The 19,996-nt window shown below is 45.4% G+C and overlaps 14 non-coding genes across 14 annotated transcripts; all 14 read left to right on the forward strand.

Moving 5' to 3' along the window:
• The first annotated feature begins 4,637 nt into the window (after nucleotides 1-4,637).
• TRNAN-GUU (transfer RNA asparagine (anticodon GUU)) lies at nucleotides 4,638-4,710 on the forward strand. The gene has a single exon. It is a non-coding gene; the product is annotated as a tRNA-Asn (tRNA).
• Nucleotides 4,711-4,784: 74 nt separating this feature from the next.
• TRNAN-GUU (transfer RNA asparagine (anticodon GUU)) lies at nucleotides 4,785-4,857 on the forward strand. Its single transcript has one exon. It is a non-coding gene; the product is annotated as a tRNA-Asn (tRNA).
• A 1,081-nt stretch (nucleotides 4,858-5,938) lies between these two features.
• TRNAN-GUU (transfer RNA asparagine (anticodon GUU)) lies at nucleotides 5,939-6,011 on the forward strand. Its single transcript has one exon. It is a non-coding gene; the product is annotated as a tRNA-Asn (tRNA).
• Nucleotides 6,012-9,240: 3,229 nt separating this feature from the next.
• On the forward strand, nucleotides 9,241-9,313 carry TRNAN-GUU (transfer RNA asparagine (anticodon GUU)). The gene has a single exon. It is a non-coding gene; the product is annotated as a tRNA-Asn (tRNA).
• A 74-nt stretch (nucleotides 9,314-9,387) lies between these two features.
• On the forward strand, nucleotides 9,388-9,460 carry TRNAN-GUU (transfer RNA asparagine (anticodon GUU)). Its single transcript has one exon. It is a non-coding gene; the product is annotated as a tRNA-Asn (tRNA).
• A 1,081-nt stretch (nucleotides 9,461-10,541) lies between these two features.
• Nucleotides 10,542-10,614, forward strand: TRNAN-GUU (transfer RNA asparagine (anticodon GUU)). The gene has a single exon. It is a non-coding gene; the product is annotated as a tRNA-Asn (tRNA).
• Nucleotides 10,615-11,106: 492 nt separating this feature from the next.
• On the forward strand, nucleotides 11,107-11,179 carry TRNAN-GUU (transfer RNA asparagine (anticodon GUU)). Its single transcript has one exon. It is a non-coding gene; the product is annotated as a tRNA-Asn (tRNA).
• A 1,363-nt stretch (nucleotides 11,180-12,542) lies between these two features.
• On the forward strand, nucleotides 12,543-12,615 carry TRNAN-GUU (transfer RNA asparagine (anticodon GUU)). The gene has a single exon. It is a non-coding gene; the product is annotated as a tRNA-Asn (tRNA).
• Nucleotides 12,616-12,689: 74 nt separating this feature from the next.
• On the forward strand, nucleotides 12,690-12,762 carry TRNAN-GUU (transfer RNA asparagine (anticodon GUU)). The gene has a single exon. It is a non-coding gene; the product is annotated as a tRNA-Asn (tRNA).
• Nucleotides 12,763-13,843: 1,081 nt separating this feature from the next.
• TRNAN-GUU (transfer RNA asparagine (anticodon GUU)) lies at nucleotides 13,844-13,916 on the forward strand. Its single transcript has one exon. It is a non-coding gene; the product is annotated as a tRNA-Asn (tRNA).
• A 932-nt stretch (nucleotides 13,917-14,848) lies between these two features.
• Nucleotides 14,849-14,921, forward strand: TRNAN-GUU (transfer RNA asparagine (anticodon GUU)). Its single transcript has one exon. It is a non-coding gene; the product is annotated as a tRNA-Asn (tRNA).
• Nucleotides 14,922-16,600: 1,679 nt separating this feature from the next.
• Nucleotides 16,601-16,673, forward strand: TRNAN-GUU (transfer RNA asparagine (anticodon GUU)). Its single transcript has one exon. It is a non-coding gene; the product is annotated as a tRNA-Asn (tRNA).
• Nucleotides 16,674-17,752: 1,079 nt separating this feature from the next.
• On the forward strand, nucleotides 17,753-17,825 carry TRNAN-GUU (transfer RNA asparagine (anticodon GUU)). Its single transcript has one exon. It is a non-coding gene; the product is annotated as a tRNA-Asn (tRNA).
• Nucleotides 17,826-19,787: 1,962 nt separating this feature from the next.
• TRNAN-GUU (transfer RNA asparagine (anticodon GUU)) lies at nucleotides 19,788-19,860 on the forward strand. Its single transcript has one exon. It is a non-coding gene; the product is annotated as a tRNA-Asn (tRNA).
• The last annotated feature ends 136 nt before the right edge of the window (nucleotides 19,861-19,996 follow it).

A 19,996-nucleotide genomic window follows, 5' to 3' on the forward strand; every position in this document is an offset into this window, starting at 1 on the left:
GTCACAATTTTTCCGCAATACCTGACAATAAATCATTGTCTTAGCTTCCGTGGCGCAATGGTTAGCGCGTTCGGCTGTTAACCGAAAGATTGGTGGTTCGAGCCCAACCGAGAGCGTTGTTTGGAAGTCTTAGAAGTAACGTAAAAAGGCACAACACGTGAAATAAAATATTTCTCTAAGCTTCCGTGGCGCAATGGTTAGCGCGTTCGGCTGTTAACCGAAATGTTGGTGGTTCGAGCCCACCCGGGAGCGTTGTTTTGAAGTTTTAGAAGTAACGTAAAAAGGCACAACACGTGAAAATCAATATTTCTCTAAGCTTCCGTGGCGCAATGGTTAGCGCGTTCAGCTGTTAACCGAAATGTTGGTGGTTCGAGCCCACCCGGGAGCGTTGTTTTGAAGTTTTAGAATTAACGTAAAAAGGCAAAATTTTTCCACAATACATGACAATCAATATTTTTCTAAGCTTCCGTGGCTTAATGGTTAGCGCGTTCGGCTGTTAACCGAAAGGTTGGAGGTTCGAGCCCACCCGGGAGCGTTGTTTTGAAGTTTTAGAAGTAACGTAAAAAGGCAAAATTTTTCCACAATACGCGGCAATCCATCTTTTTCTAAGCTTCCGTGGCGCAATGGTTAGCGCGTTCGGCTGTTAACCGAAAGGTTGGTGGTTCAAGCCCACCCGGGAGCGTTGTTTAGAAGTTTTAGAAGTAACGTAAAAAGGCAAAATTTTTCCGCAATACCTGACAATCAATCATTTTCTAAGCTTCCGTGGCGCAATGGTTAGCGCGTTCGGCTGTTAACCGAAAGGTTGGTGGTTTGAGCCTACCACTGAGCGTTGTTTTGAAGTCTTAGAAGTAACGTAAAAAGTCACAATTTTTCCGCAATACCTGACAATCAATCACTTTCTTAGCTTCCGTGGCGCAATGGTTAGCGCGTTCGGCTGTTAACCGAAAGGTTGGTGGTTCGAGCCCGATCGGGAGCGTTGTTTGGAAGTCTTAGAAGTAACGTAAAAAGGCAAAATTTTTCCACAATACATGACAATCAATCTTTTTCTAAGCTTCCGTGGCGCAATGGTTAGCGCGTTCGGCTGTTAACCGAAAGGTTGGTGGTTCGAGCCCACCCAAGAGCTTTGTTTTGAAGTCTTCGAAGTAACGTAAAAAGGCAAAATTTTTCCACAATACATGACAATAAATCTTTTTCTAAGCTTCCGTGGCGCAATGGTTAGCGCGTTCGGCTGTTAACCGAAAGGTTGGAGGTTCGAGCCTACCCAAGAGCTTTGTTTTGAAGTCTTAGAAGTAACGTAAAAAGGCAAAATTTTTCCACAATACCTGACAATCAAACATTTTCTAAGCTTCCGTGGCGCAATAGTTAGCGCGTTCGGCTGTTAACCGAAAGGTTGGTGGTTCGAGGCTACCACTGAGCGTTGTTTTGAAGTCTTAAAAGTAACGTAAAAAGTCACAATTTTTCCGCAATGCCTGACAATAAATCATTGTCTTAGCTTCCGTGGCGCAATGGTTAGCGCGTTCGGCTGTTAACCGAAAGATTGGTGGTTCGAGCCCAACCGAGAGCGTTGTTTGGAAGTCTTAGAAGTAACGTAAAAAGGCACAACACGTGAAAATCAATATTTCTCTAAGCTTCCGTGGCGCAATAGTTAGCGCGTTCGGCTGTTAACCGAAATGTTGGTGGTTCGAGCCCACCCGGGAGCGTTGTTTTGAAGTTTTAGAAGTAACGTAAAAAGGCACAACACGTGAAAATCAATATTTCTCTAAGCTTCCGTGGCGCAATGGTTAGCGCGTTCGGCTGTTAACCGAAATGTTGGTGGTTCGAGCCCACCCGGGAGCGTTGTTTTGAAGTTTTAGAAGTAACGTAAAAAGGCAAAATTTTTCCACAATACGCGGCAATCAATCTTTTTCTAAGCTTCCGTGGCGCAATGGTTAGCGCGTTCGGCTGTTAACCGAAAGCTTGGTGGTTCGAGCCCATCCGGGAGCGTTGTTTAGAAGTTTTAGAAGTAACGTAAAAAGGCAAAATTTTTCCGCAATACCTGACAATCAATCATTTTCTAAGCTTCCGTGGCACAATGGTTAGCGCGTTCGGCTGTTAACCGAAAGGTTGGTGGTTCAAGCCCACCCGGGAGCGTTGTTTTGACGTCTTAGAAGTAACGTAAAAAAACAAAATTTTTCCACAATACATGACAATCAATCTTTTTCTAAGCTTCCGTGGCGCAATGGTTAGCGCGTTCGGCTGTTAACCGAAAGGTTGGTGGTTCAAGCCCACCCGGGAGCGTTGTTTTGACGTCTTAGAAGTAACGTAAAAAGGCAAAATTTTTCCACAATACCTGACAATCAAACATTTTCTAAGCTTCCGTGGCGCAATGGTTAGCGCGTTCGGCTGTTAACCGAAAGGTTGGTGGTTCAGGGCTACCACTGAGCGTTGTTTTGAAGTCTTAAAAGTAACGTAAAAAGTCACAATTTTTCCGCAATGCCTGACAATAAATCATTGTCTTAGCTTCCGTGGCGCAATGGTTAGCGCGTTCGGCTGTTAACCGAAAGATTGGTGGTTCGAGCCCAACCGAGAGCGTTGTTTGGAAGTCTTAGAAGTAACGTAAAAAGGCACAACACGTGAAAATCAATATTTCTCTAAGCTTCCGTGGCGCAATGGTTAGCGCGTTCGGCTGTTAACCGAAATGTTGGTGGTTCGAGCCCACCCGGGAGCGTTGTTTTGAAGTTTTAGAAGTAACGTAAAAAGGCACAACACGTGAAAATCGATATTTCTCTAAGCTTCCGTGGCGCAATGGTTAGCGCGTTCGGCTGTTAACCGAAATGTTGGTGGTTCGAGCCCACCCGGGAGCGTTGTTTTGAAGTTTTAGTAGTAACGTAAAAAGGCAAAGTTTTTCCACAATACGCGGCAATCAATCTTTTTCTAAGCTTCCGTGGCGCAATGGTTAGCGCGTTCGGCTGTTAACCGAAAGGTTGGAGGTTCGAGCCTACCCAAGAGCTTTGTTTTGAAGTCTTAGAAGTAACGTAAAAAGGCAAAATTTTTCCACAATACCTGACAATCAAACATTTTCTAAGCTTCCGTGGCGCAATAGTTAGCGCGTTCGGCTGTTAACCGAAAGGTTGGTGGTTCGAGGCTACCACTGAGCGTTGTTTTGAAGTCTTAAAAGTAACGTAAAAAGTCACAATTTTTCCGCAATGCCTGACAATAAATCATTGTCTTAGCTTCCGTGGCGCAATGGTTAGCGCGTTCGGCTGTTAACCGAAAGATTGGTGGTTCGAGCCCAACCGAGAGCGTTGTTTGGAAGTCTTAGAAGTAACGTAAAAAGGCACAACACGTGAAAATCAATATTTCTCTAAGCTTCCGTGGCGCAATAGTTAGCGCGTTCGGCTGTTAACCGAAATGTTGGTGGTTCGAGCCCACCCGGGAGCGTTGTTTTGAAGTTTTAGAAGTAACGTAAAAAGGCACAACACGTGAAAATCAATATTTCTCTAAGCTTCCGTGGCGCAATGGTTAGCGCGTTCGGCTGTTAACCGAAATGTTGGTGGTTCGAGCCCACCCGGGAGCGTTGTTTTGAAGTTTTAGAAGTAACGTAAAAAGGCAAAATTTTTCCACAATACGCGGCAATCAATCTTTTTCTAAGCTTCCGTGGCGCAATGGTTAGCGCGTTCGGCTGTTAACCGAAAGCTTGGTGGTTCGAGCCCATCCGGGAGCGTTGTTTAGAAGTTTTAGAAGTAACGTAAAAAGGCAAAATTTTTCCGCAATACCTGACAATCAATCATTTTCTAAGCTTCCGTGGCACAATGGTTAGCGCGTTCGGCTGTTAACCGAAAGGTTGGTGGTTCAAGCCCACCCGGGAGCGTTGTTTTGACGTCTTAGAAGTAACGTAAAAAAACAAAATTTTTCCACAATACATGACAATCAATCTTTTTCTAAGCTTCCGTGGCGCAATGGTTAGCGCGTTCGGCTGTTAACCGAAAGGTTGGTGGTTCAAGCCCACCCGGGAGCGTTGTTTTGACGTCTTAGAAGTAACGTAAAAAGGCAAAATTTTTCCACAATACCTGACAATCAAACATTTTCTAAGCTTCCGTGGCGCAATGGTTAGCGCGTTCGGCTGTTAACCGAAAGGTTGGTGGTTCAGGGCTACCACTGAGCGTTGTTTTGAAGTCTTAAAAGTAACGTAAAAAGTCACAATTTTTCCGCAATGCCTGACAATAAATCATTGTCTTAGCTTCCGTGGCGCAATGGTTAGCGCGTTCGGCTGTTAACCGAAAGATTGGTGGTTCGAGCCCAACCGAGAGCGTTGTTTGGAAGTCTTAGAAGTAACGTAAAAAGGCACAACACGTGAAAATCAATATTTCTCTAAGCTTCCGTGGCGCAATGGTTAGCGCGTTCGGCTGTTAACCGAAATGTTGGTGGTTCGAGCCCACCCGGGAGCGTTGTTTTGAAGTTTTAGAAGTAACGTAAAAAGGCACAACACGTGAAAATCGATATTTCTCTAAGCTTCCGTGGCGCAATGGTTAGCGCGTTCGGCTGTTAACCGAAATGTTGGTGGTTCGAGCCCACCCGGGAGCGTTGTTTTGAAGTTTTAGTAGTAACGTAAAAAGGCAAAGTTTTTCCACAATACGCGGCAATCAATCTTTTTCTAAGCTTCCGTGGCGCAATGGTTAGCGCGTTCGGCTGTTAACCGAAAGGTTGGTGGTTCGAGCCCACCCGGGAGCGTTGTTTTGAAGTTTTAGAAGTAACGTAAAAAGGCAAAATTTTTCCACAATACGCGGCAATCAATCTTTTTCTAAGCTTCCGTGGCGCAATGGTTAGCGCGTTCGGCTGTTAACCGAAAGGTTGGTGGTTCGAGCCCACCCGGGAGCGTTGTTTCGAAGTTTTAGAAGTAACGTAAAAAGGCAAAATTTTTCCGCAATACCTGACAATCAATCATTTTCTAAGCTTCCGTGGCGCAATGGTTAGCGCGTTCGGCTGTTAACCGAAAGGTTGGTGGTTCAAGCCCACCCGGGAGCGTTGTTTTGAAGTCTTAGAAGTAACGTAAAAAGGCAAAATTTTTCCGCAATACCTGACAATCAATTACTTTCTTAGCTTCCGTGGCGCAATGGTTAGCGCGTTCGGCTGTTAACCGAAAGGTTGGTGATTCGAGCCCAATCGGGAGCGTTGTTTGGAAGTCTTAGAAGTAACGTAAAAAGGCACAACACGTGAAAATCAATATTTCTCTAAGCTTCCGTGGCGCAATGGTTAGCGCGTTCGGCTGTTAACCGAAAGGTTGGTGGTTCAAGCCCACCCAGGAACGTTGTTTTGACGTCTTAGAAGTAACGTAAAAAGGCAAAATTTTTCCACAATACGTGACAATCAATCATTTTCTTAGCTTCCGTGGCGCAATGGTTAGCGCGTTCGGCTGTTAACCGAAAGGTTGGTGGTTCGAGCCCAACCGGGAGCGTTGTATGGAAGTCTTAGAAGTAACGTGAAAAGGCACAATTTTTCCACAATACGTGAAAGTCAATACTTCTATAAGCTTCCGCGGCGCAATGGTTAGCGCGTTCGGCTGTTAACCGAAAGGTTGGAGGTTCGAGCCCACCCGGGAGCGTTGTTTTGAAGTTTTAGAAGTAACGTAAAAAGGCAAAATTTTTCCACAATACGCGGCAATCAATCTTTTTCTAAGCTTCCGTGGCGCAATGGTTAGCGCGTTCGGCTGTTAACCGAAAGCTTGGTGGTTCAAGCCCACCCGGGAGCGTTGTTTTGACGTCTTAGAAGTAACGTAAAAAGGCAAAATATTTCCACAATACATGACAATCAATCTTTTTCTAAGCTTCCGTGGCGCAATGGTTAGCGCGTTCGGCTGTTAACCGAAAGGTTGGTGGTTCAAGCCCACCCGGGAGCGTTGTTTGGAAGTCTTAGAAGTAACGTAAAAAGGCACAACACGTGAAAATCAATATTTCTCTAAGCTTCCGTGGCGCAATGGTTAGCGCGTTCGGCTGTTAACCGAAAGGTTGGTGGTTCGAGCCCACCCGGGAGCGTTGTTTTAAGTTTTAGAAGTAACGTAAAAAGGCAAAATTTTTCCACGATACCTGACAATCAAACATTTTCTAAGCTTCCGTGGCGCAATGGTTAGCGCGTTCAGCTGTTAACCGAAAGGTTGGTGGTTCGAGGCTACCACTGAGCGTTGTTTTGAAGTCTTAAAAGTAACGTAAAAAGTCACAATTTTTCCGCAATACCTGACAATAAATCATTGTCTTAGCTTCCGTGGCGCAATGGTTAGCGCGTTCGGCTGTTAACCGAAAGATTGGTGGTTCGAGCCCAACCGAGAGCGTTGTTTGGAAGTCTTAGAAGTAACGCAAAAAGGCACAACACGTGAAAATCAATATTTCTCTAAGCTTCCGTGGCGCAATGGTTAGCGCGTTCGGCTGTTAACCGAAATGTTGGTGGTTCGAGCCCACCCTGGAGCGTTGTTTTGAAGTTTTAGAAGTAACGTAAAAAGGCAAAGTTTTTCCACAATACGCGGCAATCAATCTTTTTCTAAGCTTCCGTGGCGCAATGGTTAGCGCGTTCGGCTGTTAACCGAAAGGTTGGTGGTTCAAGCCCACCCAGGAACGTTGTTTTGACGTCTTAGAAGTAACGTAAAAAGGCAAAATTTTTCCACAATACGTGACAATCAATGTTTTTCTAAGCTTCCGTGGCGCAATGGTGAGCGCGTTCGGCTGTTAACCGAAAGGTTGGTGGTTCGAGCCCACCCAAGAGCTTTGGTTTGAAGTCTTAGAAGTAACGTAAAAAGGCAAAATTTTCCCACAATACATGACAATCAATCTTTTTCTAAGCTTCCGTGGCGCAATGGTTAGCGCGTTCGGCTGTTAACCGAAAAGGAGATCGTTCGAGCCCACCCGGGAGCGTTGTTTTGAAGTCTTAGAAGTAACGTAAAAAGGAAAATTTTTCCACAATACCTGACAATAAATCATTGTCTTAGCTTCCGTGGCGCAATGGTTAGCGCGTTCGGCTGTTAACCGAAAGATTGGTGGTTCGAGCCCAACCGAGAGCGTTGTTTGGAAGTCTTAGAAGTAACGTAAAAAGGCACAACACGTGAAAATCAATATTTCTCTAAGCTTCCGTGGCGCAATAGTTAGCGCGTTCGGCTGTTAACCGAAATGTTGGTGGTTCGAGCCCACCCGGGAGCGTTGTTTTGAAGTTTTAGAAGTAACGTAAAAAGGCACAACACGTGAAAATCAATATTTCTCTAAGCTTCCGTGGCGCAATGGTTAGCGCGTTCGGCTGTTAACCGAAATGTTGGTGGTTCGAGCCCACCCGGGAGCGTTGTTTTGAAGTTTTAGAAGTAACGTAAAAAGGCAAAATTTTTCCACAATACGCGGCAATCAATCTTTTTCTAAGCTTCCGTGGCGCAATGGTTAGCGCGTTCGGCTGTTAACCGAAAGCTTGGTGGTTCGAGCCCATCCGGGAGCGTTGTTTAGAAGTTTTAGAAGTAACGTAAAAAGGCAAAATTTTTCCGCAATACCTGACAATCAATCATTTTCTAAGCTTCCGTGGCACAATGGTTAGCGCGTTCGGCTGTTAACCGAAAGGTTGGTGGTTCAAGCCCACCCGGGAGCGTTGTTTTGACGTCTTAGAAGTAACGTAAAAAAACAAAATTTTTCCACAATACATGACAATCAATCTTTTTCTAAGCTTCCGTGGCGCAATGGTTAGCGCGTTCGGCTGTTAACCGAAAGGTTGGTGGTTCAAGCCCACCCGGGAGCGTTGTTTTGACGTCTTAGAAGTAACGTAAAAAGGCAAAATTTTTCCACAATACCTGACAATCAAACATTTTCTAAGCTTCCGTGGCGCAATGGTTAGCGCGTTCGGCTGTTAACCGAAAGGTTGGTGGTTCAGGGCTACCACTGAGCGTTGTTTTGAAGTCTTAAAAGTAACGTAAAAAGTCACAATTTTTCCGCAATGCCTGACAATAAATCATTGTCTTAGCTTCCGTGGCGCAATGGTTAGCGCGTTCGGCTGTTAACCGAAAGATTGGTGGTTCGAGCCCAACCGAGAGCGTTGTTTGGAAGTCTTAGAAGTAACGTAAAAAGGCACAACACGTGAAAATCAATATTTCTCTAAGCTTCCGTGGCGCAATGGTTAGCGCGTTCGGCTGTTAACCGAAATGTTGGTGGTTCGAGCCCACCCGGGAGCGTTGTTTTGAAGTTTTAGAAGTAACGTAAAAAGGCACAACACGTGAAAATCGATATTTCTCTAAGCTTCCGTGGCGCAATGGTTAGCGCGTTCGGCTGTTAACCGAAATGTTGGTGGTTCGAGCCCACCCGGGAGCGTTGTTTAGAAGTTTTAGAAGTAACGTAAAAAGGCAAAATTTTTCCGCAATACCTGACAATCAATCATTTTCTAAGCTTCCGTGGCACAATGGTTAGCGCGTTCGGCTGTTAACCGAAAGGTTGGTGGTTCAAGCCCACCCGGGAGCGTTGTTTTGACGTCTTAGAAGTAACGTAAAAAAACAAAATTTTTCCACAATACATGACAATCAATCTTTTTCTAAGCTTCCGTGGCGCAATGGTTAGCGCGTTCGGCTGTTAACCGAAAGGTTGGTGGTTCAAGCCCACCCGGGAGCGTTGTTTTGACGTCTTAGAAGTAACGTAAAAAGGCAAAATTTTTAAACAATACCTGACAATCAAACATTTTCTAAGCTTCCGTGGCGCAATGGTTAGCGCGTTCGGCTGTTAACCGAAAGGTTGGTGGTTCAGGGCTACCACTGAGCGTTGTTTTGAAGTCTTAAAAGTAACGTAAAAAGTCACAATTTTTCCGCAATGCCTGACAATAAATCATTGTCTTAGCTTCCGTGGCGCAATGGTTAGCGCGTTCGGCTGTTAACCGAAAGATTGGTGGTTCGAGCCCAACCGAGAGCGTTGTTTGGAAGTCTTAGAAGTAACGTAAAAAGGCACAACACGTGAAAATCAATATTTCTCTAAGCTTCCGTGGCGCAATGGTTAGCGCGTTCGGCTGTTAACCGAAATGTTGGTGGTTCGAGCCCACCCGGGAGCGTTGTTTTGAAGTTTTAGAAGTAACGTAAAAAGGCACAACACGTGAAAATCGATATTTCTCTAAGCTTCCGTGGCGCAATGGTTAGCGCGTTCGGCTGTTAACCGAAATGTTGGTGGTTCGAGCCCACCCGGGAGCGTTGTTTTGAAGTTTTAGTAGTAACGTAAAAAGGCAAAGTTTTTCCACAATACGCGGCAATCAATCTTTTTCTAAGCTTCCGTGGCGCAATGGTTAGCGCGTTCGGCTGTTAACCGAAAGGTTGGTGGTTCGAGCCCACCCGGGAGCGTTGTTTTGAAGTTTTAGAAGTAACGTAAAAAGGCAAAATTTTTCCACAATACGCGGCAATCAATCTTTTTCTAAGCTTCCGTGGCGCAATGGTTAGCGCGTTCGGCTGTTAACCGAAAGGTTGGTGGTTCGAGCCCACCCGGGAGCGTTGTTTCGAAGTTTTAGAAGTAACGTAAAAAGGCAAAATTTTTCCGCAATACCTGACAATCAATCATTTTCTAAGCTTCCGTGGCGCAATGGTTAGCGCGTTCGGCTGTTAACCGAAAGGTTGGTGGTTCAAGCCCACCCGGGAGCGTTGTTTTGAAGTCTTAGAAGTAACGTAAAAAGGCAAAATTTTTCCGCAATACCTGACAATCAATTACTTTCTTAGCTTCCGTGGCGCAATGGTTAGCGCGTTCGGCTGTTAACCGAAAGGTTGGTGATTCGAGCCCAATCGGGAGCGTTGTTTGGAAGTCTTAGAAGTAACGTAAAAAGGCACAACACGTGAAAATCAATATTTCTCTAAGCTTCCGTGGCGCAATGGTTAGCGCGTTCGGCTGTTAACCGAAAGGTTGGTGGTTCAAGCCCACCCAGGAACGTTGTTTTGACGTCTTAGAAGTAACGTAAAAAGGCAAAATTTTTCCACAATACGTGACAATCAATCATTTTCTTAGCTTCCGTGGCGCAATGGTTAGCGCGTTCGGCTGTTAACCGAAAGGTTGGTGGTTCGAGCCCAACCGGGAGCGTTGTTTGGAAGTCTTAGAAGTAACGTGAAAAGGCACAATTTTTCCACAATACGTGAAAGTCAATACTTCTATAAGCTTCCGCGGCGCAATGGTTAGCGCGTTCGGCTGTTAACCGAAAGGTTGGAGGTTCGAGCCCACCCGGGAGCGTTGTTTTGAAGTTTTAGAAGTAACGTAAAAAGGCAAAATTTTTTCACAATACGCGGCAATCAATCTTTTTCTAAGCTTCCGTGGCGCAATGGTTAGCGCGTTCGGCTGTTAACCGAAAGCTTGGTGGTTCAAGCCCACCCGGGAGCGTTGTTTTGACGTCTTAGAAGTAACGTAAAAAGGCAAAATATTTCCACAATACATGACAATCAATCTTTTTCTAAGCTTCCGTGGCGCAATGGTTAGCGCGTTCGGCTGTTAACCGAAAGGTTGGTGGTTCAAGCCCACCCGGGAGCGTTGTTTGGAAGTCTTAGAAGTAACGTAAAAAGGCACAACACGTGAAAATCAATATTTCTCTAAGCTTCCGTGGCGCAATGGTTAGCGCGTTCGGCTGTTAACCGAAAGGTTGGTGGTTCGAGCCCACCCGGGAGCGTTGTTTTAAGTTTTAGAAGTAACGTAAAAAGTCACAATTTTTCCGCAATACCTGACAATAAATCATTGTCTTAGCTTCCGTGGCGCAATGGTTAGCGCGTTCGGCTGTTAACCGAAAGATTGGTGGTTCGAGCCCAACCGAGAGCGTTGTTTGGAAGTCTTAGAAGTAACGCAAAAAGGCACAACACGTGAAAATCAATATTTCTCTAAGCTTCCGTGGCGCAATGGTTAGCGCGTTCGGCTGTTAACCGAAAGCTTGGTGGTTCAAGCCCACCCGGGAGCGTTGTTTTGACGTCTTAGAAGTAACGTAAAAAGGCAAAATATTTCCACAATACATGACAATCAATCTTTTTCTAAGCTTCCGTGGCGCAATGGTTAGCGCGTTCGGCTGTTAACCGAAAGGTTGGTGGTTCAAGCCCACCCGGGAGCGTTGTTTGGAAGTCTTAGAAGTAACGTAAAAAGGCACAACACGTGAAAATCAATATTTCTCTAAGCTTCCGTGGCGCAATGGTTAGCGCGTTCGGCTGTTAACCGAAAGGTTGGTGGTTCGAGCCCACCCGGGAGCGTTGTTTTAAGTTTTAGAAGTAACGTAAAAAGTCACAATTTTTCCGCAATACCTGACAATAAATCATTGTCTTAGCTTCCGTGGCGCAATGGTTAGCGCGTTCGGCTGTTAACCGAAAGATTGGTGGTTCGAGCCCAACCGAGAGCGTTGTTTGGAAGTCTTAGAAGTAACGCAAAAAGGCACAACACGTGAAAATCAATATTTCTCTAAGCTTCCGTGGCGCAATGGTTAGCGCGTTCGGCTGTTAACCGAAATGTTGGTGGTTCGAGCCCACCCTGGAGCGTTGTTTTGAAGTTTTAGAAGTAACGTAAAAAGGCAAAGTTTTTCCACAATACGCGGCAATCAATCTTTTTCTAAGCTTCCGTGGCGCAATGGTTAGCGCGTTCGGCTGTTAACCGAAATGTTGGTGGTTCGAGCCCACCCGGGAGCGTTGTTTAGAAGTTTTAGAAGTAACGTAAAAAGGCAAAATTTTTCCGCAATACCTGACAATCAATCATTTTCTAAGCTTCCGTGGCACAATGGTTAGCGCGTTCGGCTGTTAACCGAAAGGTTGGTGGTTCAAGCCCACCCGGGAGCGTTGTTTTGACGTCTTAGAAGTAACGTAAAAAAACAAAATTTTTCCACAATACATGACAATCAATCTTTTTCTAAGCTTCCGTGGCGCAATGGTTAGCGCGTTCGGCTGTTAACCGAAAGGTTGGTGGTTCAAGCCCACCCGGGAGCGTTGTTTTGACGTCTTAGAAGTAACGTAAAAAGGCAAAATTTTTCCACAATACCTGACAATCAAACATTTTCTAAGCTTCCGTGGCGCAATGGTTAGCGCGTTCGGCTGTTAACCGAAAGGTTGGTGGTTCAGGGCTACCACTGAGCGTTGTTTTGAAGTCTTAAAAGTAACGTAAAAAGTCACAATTTTTCCGCAATGCCTGACAATAAATCATTGTCTTAGCTTCCGTGGCGCAATGGTTAGCGCGTTCGGCTGTTAACCGAAAGATTGGTGGTTCGAGCCCAACCGAGAGCGTTGTTTGGAAGTCTTAGAAGTAACGTAAAAAGGCACAACACGTGAAAATCAATATTTCTCTAAGCTTCCGTGGCGCAATGGTTAGCGCGTTCGGCTGTTAACCGAAATGTTGGTGGTTCGAGCCCACCCGGGAGCGTTGTTTTGAAGTTTTAGAAGTAACGTAAAAAGGCACAACACGTGAAAATCGATATTTCTCTAAGCTTCCGTGGCGCAATGGTTAGCGCGTTCGGCTGTTAACCGAAATGTTGGTGGTTCGAGCCCACCCGGGAGCGTTGTTTTGAAGTTTTAGTAGTAACGTAAAAAGGCAAAGTTTTTCCACAATACGCGGCAATCAATCTTTTTCTAAGCTTCCGTGGCGCAATGGTTAGCGCGTTCGGCTGTTAACCGAAAGGTTGGTGGTTCGAGCCCACCCGGGAGCGTTGTTTTGAAGTTTTAGAAGTAACGTAAAAAGGCAAAATTTTTCCACAATACGCGGCAATCAATCTTTTTCTAAGCTTCCGTGGCGCAATGGTTAGCGCGTTCGGCTGTTAACCGAAAGGTTGGTGGTTCGAGCCCACCCGGGAGCGTTGTTTCGAAGTTTTAGAAGTAACGTAAAAAGGCAAAATTTTTCCGCAATACCTGACAATCAATCATTTTCTAAGCTTCCGTGGCGCAATGGTTAGCGCGTTCGGCTGTTAACCGAAAGGTTGGTGGTTCAAGCCCACCCGGGAGCGTTGTTTTGAAGTCTTAGAAGTAACGTAAAAAGGCAAAATTTTTCCGCAATACCTGACAATCAATTACTTTCTTAGCTTCCGTGGCGCAATGGTTAGCGCGTTCGGCTGTTAACCGAAAGGTTGGTGATTCGAGCCCAATCGGGAGCGTTGTTTGGAAGTCTTAGAAGTAACGTAAAAAGGCACAACACGTGAAAATCAATATTTCTCTAAGCTTCCGTGGCGCAATGGTTAGCGCGTTCGGCTGTTAACCGAAAGGTTGGTGGTTCAAGCCCACCCAGGAACGTTGTTTTGACGTCTTAGAAGTAACGTAAAAAGGCAAAATTTTTCCACAATACGTGACAATCAATCATTTTCTTAGCTTCCGTGGCGCAATGGTTAGCGCGTTCGGCTGTTAACCGAAAGGTTGGTGGTTCGAGCCCAACCGGGAGCGTTGTTTGGAAGTCTTAGAAGTAACGTGAAAAGGCACAATTTTTCCACAATACGTGAAAGTCAATACTTCTATAAGCTTCCGCGGCGCAATGGTTAGCGCGTTCGGCTGTTAACCGAAAGGTTGGAGGTTCGAGCCCACCCGGGAGCGTTGTTTTGAAGTTTTAGAAGTAACGTAAAAAGGCAAAATTTTTTCACAATACGCGGCAATCAATCTTTTTCTAAGCTTCCGTGGCGCAATGGTTAGCGCGTTCGGCTGTTAACCGAAAGCTTGGTGGTTCAAGCCCACCCGGGAGCGTTGTTTTGACGTCTTAGAAGTAACGTAAAAAGGCAAAATATTTCCACAATACATGACAATCAATCTTTTTCTAAGCTTCCGTGGCGCAATGGTTAGCGCGTTCGGCTGTTAACCGAAAGGTTGGTGGTTCAAGCCCACCCGGGAGCGTTGTTTGGAAGTCTTAGAAGTAACGTAAAAAGGCACAACACGTGAAAATCAATATTTCTCTAAGCTTCCGTGGCGCAATGGTTAGCGCGTTCGGCTGTTAACCGAAAGGTTGGTGGTTCGAGCCCACCCGGGAGCGTTGTTTTAAGTTTTAGAAGTAACGTAAAAAGTCACAATTTTTCCGCAATACCTGACAATAAATCATTGTCTTAGCTTCCGTGGCGCAATGGTTAGCGCGTTCGGCTGTTAACCGAAAGATTGGTGGTTCGAGCCCAACCGAGAGCGTTGTTTGGAAGTCTTAGAAGTAACGCAAAAAGGCACAACACGTGAAAATCAATATTTCTCTAAGCTTCCGTGGCGCAATGGTTAGCGCGTTCGGCTGTTAACCGAAATGTTGGTGGTTCGAGCCCACCCTGGAGCGTTGTTTTGAAGTTTTAGAAGTAACGTAAAAAGGCAAAGTTTTTCCACAATACGCGGCAATCAATCTTTTTCTAAGCTTCCGTGGCGCAATGGTTAGCGCGTTCGGCTGTTAACCGAAAGGTTGGTGGTTCAAGCCCACCCAGGAACGTTGTTTTGACGTCTTAGAAGTAACGTAAAAAGGCAAAATTTTTCCACAATACGTGACAATCAATGTTTTTCTAAGCTTCCGTGGCGCAATGGTGAGCGCGTTCGGCTGTTAACCGAAAGGTTGGTGGTTCGAGCCCACCCAAGAGCTTTGGTTTGAAGTCTTAGAAGTAACGTAAAAAGGCAAAATTTTCCCACAATACATGACAATCAATCTTTTTCTAAGCTTCCGTGGCGCAATGGTTAGCGCGTTCGGCTGTTAACCGAAAAGGAGATCGTTCGAGCCCACCCGGGAGCGTTGTTTTGAAGTCATAGAAGTAACGTAAAAAGGAAAATTTTTCCACAATACCTGACAATCAAACATTTTCTAAGCTTCCGTGGCGCAATGGTTAGCGCGTTCGGCTGTTAACCGAAAGGTTGGTGGTTCGAGCCCAACCGGGAGCGTTGTTTGGAAGTCTTAGAAGTAACGTAAAAAGGCACAACACGTGAAAATCAATATTTCTCTAAGCTTCCGTGGCGCAATGGTTAGCGCGTTCGGCTGTTAACCGAAAGGTTGGTGGTTCGAGCCCACCCGGGAGCGTTGTTTTAAGTTTTAGAAGTAACGTAAAAAGGCAAAGTTTTTCCACAATACGCGGCAATCAATCTTTTTCTAAGCTTCCGTGGCGCAATGGTTAGCGCGTTCGGCTGTTAACCGAAAGGTTGGTGGTTCGAGCCCACCCGTTAGCGTTGTTTTGTAGTTTTAGAAGTAACGTAAAAAGGCAAAATTTTTCCACAATACGCGGCAATCAATCTTTTTCTAAGCTTCCGTGGCGCAATGGTTAGCGCGTTCGGCTGTTAACCGAAAGGTTGGTGGTTCGAGCCCATCCGGGAGCGTTGTTTAGAAGTTTTAGAAGCAACGTAAAAAGGCAAAATTTTTCCGCAATACCTGACAATCAATCATTTCCTAAGCTTCCGTGGCGCAATGGTTAGCGCGTTCGTCTGTTAACCGAAAGGTTGGTGGTTCGAGCCTACCACTGAGCGTTGTTTTGAAGTCTTAGAAGTAACGTAAAAAGTCACAATTTTTCCGTAATACCTGACAATCAATCACTTTCTTAGGTTCCGTGGCGCAATGGTTAGCGCGTTCGGCTGTTAACCGAAAGGTTGGTGGTTCGAGCCCAACCGGGAGCGTTGTTTGGAAGTCTTAGAAGTAACGTGAAAAGGCACAATTTTTCCACAATACGTGAAAGTCAATACTTCTATAAGATTCCGTGGCGCAATGGTTAGCGCGTTCGGCTGTTAACCGAAAGGTTGGAGGTTCGAGCCCACCCGGGAGCGTTGTTTAGAAGTTATAGAAGTAACGTAAAAAGGCAAACTTTTTCCACAATACGCGGCAATCAATCATTTTCTAAGCTTCCGTGGCGCAATGGTTAGCGCGTTCGGCTGTTAACCGAAAGGTTGGTGGTTCAAGCCCACCCGGGAGCGTTGTTTTGACGTCTTAGAAGTAACGTAAATAGGCAAAATTTTTCCACAATACATGACAATCAATCTTTTTCTAAGCTTCCGTGGCGCAATGGTTAGCGCGTTCGGCTGTTAACCGAAAGGTTGGTGGTTCAAGCCCACCCGGGAGAGTTGTTTTGAAGTCTTAGAAGTAACGTAAAAAGGCAAAATTTTTCCACGATACCTTACAATCAAACATTTTCTAAGCTTCCGTGGCGCAATGGTTAGCGCGTTCGGCTGTTAACCGAAAGGTTGGTGGTTCGAGGCTACCACTGAGCGTTGTTTTGAAGTCTTAAAAGTAACGTAAAAAGTCACAATTTTTCCGCAATACCTGACAATCAATCACTTTCTTAGCTTCCGTGGCGCAATGGTTAGCGCGTTCGGCTGTTAACCGAAAGGTTGGAGGTTCGAGCCCACCCGGGAGCGTTGTTTTGAAGTTTTAGAAGTAACGTAAAAAGGCAAAATTTTTCCACAATACGCGGCAATCAATCTTTTTCTAAGCTTCCGTGGCGCAATGGTTAGCGCGTTCGGCTGTTAACCGAAAGCTTGGTGGTTCAAGCCCACCCGGGAGCGTTGTTTTGACGTCTTAGAAGTAACGTAAAAAGGCAAAATATTTCCACAATACATGACAATCAATCTTTTTCTAAGCTTCCGTGGCGCAATGGTTAGCGCGTTCGGCTGTTAACCGAAAGGTTGGTGGTTCAAGCCCACCCGGGAGCGTTGTTTGGAAGTCTTAGAAGTAACGTAAAAAGGCACAACACGTGAAAATCAATATTTCTCTAAGCTTCCGTGGCGCAATGGTTAGCGCGTTCGGCTGTTAACCGAAAGGTTGGTGGTTCGAGCCCACCCGGGAGCGTTGTTTTAAGTTTTAGAAGTAACGTAAAAAGGCAAAATTTTTCCACGATACCTGACAATCAAACATTTTCTAAGCTTCCGTGGCGCAATGGTTAGCGCGTTCAGCTGTTAACCGAAAGGTTGGTGGTTCGAGGCTACCACTGAGCGTTGTTTTGAAGTCTTAAAAGTAACGTAAAAAGTCACAATTTTTCCGCAATACCTGACAATAAATCATTGTCTTAGCTTCCGTGGCGCAATGGTTAGCGCGTTCGGCTGTTAACCGAAAGATTGGTGGTTCGAGCCCAACCGAGAGCGTTGTTTGGAAGTCTTAGAAGTAACGCAAAAAGGCACAACACGTGAAAATCAATATTTCTCTAAGCTTCCGTGGCGCAATGGTTAGCGCGTTCGGCTGTTAACCGAAATGTTGGTGGTTCGAGCCCACCCTGGAGCGTTGTTTTGAAGTTTTAGAAGTAACGTAAAAAGGCAAAGTTTTTCCACAATACGCGGCAATCAATCTTTTTCTAAGCTTCCGTGGCGCAATGGTTAGCGCGTTCGGCTGTTAACCGAAAGGTTGGTGGTTCAAGCCCACCCAGGAACGTTGTTTTGACGTCTTAGAAGTAACGTAAAAAGGCAAAATTTTTCCACAATACGTGACAATCAATGTTTTTCTAAGCTTCCGTGGCGCAATGGTGAGCGCGTTCGGCTGTTAACCGAAAGGTTGGTGGTTCGAGCCCACCCAAGAGCTTTGGTTTGAAGTCTTAGAAGTAACGTAAAAAGGCAAAATTTTCCCACAATACATGACAATCAATCTTTTTCTAAGCTTCCGTGGCGCAATGGTTAGCGCGTTCGGCTGTTAACCGAAAAGGAGATCGTTCGAGCCCACCCGGGAGCGTTGTTTTGAAGTCTTAGAAGTAACGTAAAAAGGAAAATTTTTCCACAATACCTGACAATCAAACATTTTCTAAGCTTCCGTGGCGCAATGGTTAGCGCGTTCGGCTGTTAACCGAAAGGTTGGTGGTTCGAGCCCAACCGGGAGCGTTGTTTGGAAGTCTTAGAAGTAACGTAAAAAGGCACAACACGTGAAAATCAATATTTCTCTAAGCTTCCGTGGCGCAATGGTTAGCGCGTTCGGCTGTTAACCGAAAGGTTGGTGGTTCGAGCCCACCCGGGAGCGTTGTTTTAAGTTTTAGAAGTAACGTAAAAAGGCAAAGTTTTTCCACAATACGCGGCAATCAATCTTTTTCTAAGCTTCCGTGGCGCAATGGTTAGCGCGTTCGGCTGTTAACCGAAAGGTTGGTGGTTCGAGCCCACCCGTTAGCGTTGTTTTGTAGTTTTAGAAGTAACGTAAAAAGGCAAAATTTTTCCACAATACGCGGCAATCAATCTTTTTCTAAGCTTCCGTGGCGCAATGGTTAGCGCGTTCGGCTGTTAACCGAAAGGTTGGTGGTTCGAGCCCATCCGGGAGCGTTGTTTAGAAGTTTTAGAAGCAACGTAAAAAGGCAAAATTTTTCCGCAATACCTGACAATCAATCATTTCCTAAGCTTCCGTGGCGCAATGGTTAGCGCGTTCGTCTGTTAACCGAAAGGTTGGTGGTTCGAGCCTACCACTGAGCGTTGTTTTGAAGTCTTAGAAGTAACGTAAAAAGTCACAATTTTTCCGTAATACCTGACAATCAATCACTTTCTTAGGTTCCGTGGCGCAATGGTTAGCGCGTTCGGCTGTTAACCGAAAGGTTGGTGGTTCGAGCCCAACCGGGAGCGTTGTTTGGAAGTCTTAGAAGTAACGTGAAAAGGCACAATTTTTCCACAATACATGAAAGTCAATACTTCTATAAGCTTCCGTGGCGCAATGGTTAGCGCGTTCGGCTGTTAACCGAAAGGTTGGAGGTTCGAGCCCACCCGGGAGCGTTGTTTAGAAGTTATAGAAGTAACGTAAAAAGGCAAACTTTTTCCACAATACGCGGCAATCAATCATTTTCTAAGCTTCCGTGGCGCAATGGTTAGCGCGTTCGGCTGTTAACCGAAAGGTTGGTGGTTCAAGCCCACCCGGGAGCGTTGTTTTGACGTCTTAGAAGTAACGTAAATAGGCAAAATTTTTCCACAATACATGACAATCAATCTTTTTCTAAGCTTCCGTGGCGCAATGGTTAGCGCGTTCGGCTGTTAACCGAAAGGTTGGTGGTTCAAGCCCACCCGGGAGAGTTGTTTTGAAGTCTTAGAAGTAACGTAAAAAGGCAAAATTTTTCCACGATACCTTACAATCAAACATTTTCTAAGCTTCCGTGGCGCAATGGTTAGCGCGTTCGGCTGTTAACCGAAAGGTTGGTGGTTCGAGGCTACCACTGAGCGTTGTTTTGAAGTCTTAAAAGTAACGTAAAAAGTCACAATTTTTCCGCAATACCTGACAATCAATCACTTTCTTAGCTTCCGTGGCGCAATGGTTAGCGCGTTCGGCTGTTAACCGAAAGGTTGGTGGTTCGAGCCCAACCGGGAGCGTTGTTTGGAAGTCTTAGAAGTAACGTAAAAAGGCACAACACGTGAAAATCAATATTTCTCTAAGCTTCCGTGGCGCAATGGTTAGCGCGTTCGGCTGTTAACCGAAAGGTTGGTGGTTCAAGCCCACCCAAGAGCTTTGTTTTGAAGTCTTAGAAGTAACGTAAAAAGGCAAAATTTTTCCACAATACATGACAATCAATCTTTTTCTAAGCTTCCGTGGCGCAATGGTTAGCGCGTTCTGCTGTTAACCGAAAAGTAGGTCGTTCGAGCCCACCCGGGAGCGTTGTTTTGAAGTCTTAGAAGTAACGTAAAAAGGCAAAATTTTTCCACAATACCTGACAATCAAAGATTTTCTAAGCTTCCGTGGCGCAATGGTTAGCGCGTTCGGCTGTTAACCGAAAGGTTGGTGGTTCGAGCCCAACCGGGAGCGTTGTTTGGAAGTCTTAGAAGTAACGTAAAAAGGCACAACACGTGAAAATCAATATTTCTCTAAGCTTCCGTGGCGCAATGGTTAGCGCGTTCGGCTGTTAACCGAAAGGTTGGTGGTTCGAGCCCAGCCGGGAGCGTTGTTTTGAAGTTTTAGAAGTAACGTAAAAAGGCAAAATTTTTCCACAATACGCGGCAATCAATCTTTTTCTAAGCTTCCGTGGCGCAATGGTTAGCGCGTTCGGCTGTTAACCGAAAGGTTGGTGGTTCGAGCCCACCCGGGAGCGTTGTTTTGAAGTTTTAGAAGTAACGTAAAAAGGCAAAGTTTTTCCACAATACGCGGCAATCAATCTTTTTCTAAGCTTCCGTGGCGCAATGGTTAGCGCGTTCGGCTGTTAACCGAAAGATTGGTGGTTCAAGCCC

Source organism: Phalangium opilio, unplaced genomic scaffold, assembly GCF_054372755.1.
Source record: "Phalangium opilio isolate 3A_F unplaced genomic scaffold, DU_Popi_V2 ptg000053l_1, whole genome shotgun sequence".
Lineage (NCBI taxonomy): Eukaryota > Metazoa > Arthropoda > Arachnida > Opiliones > Phalangiidae > Phalangium > Phalangium opilio.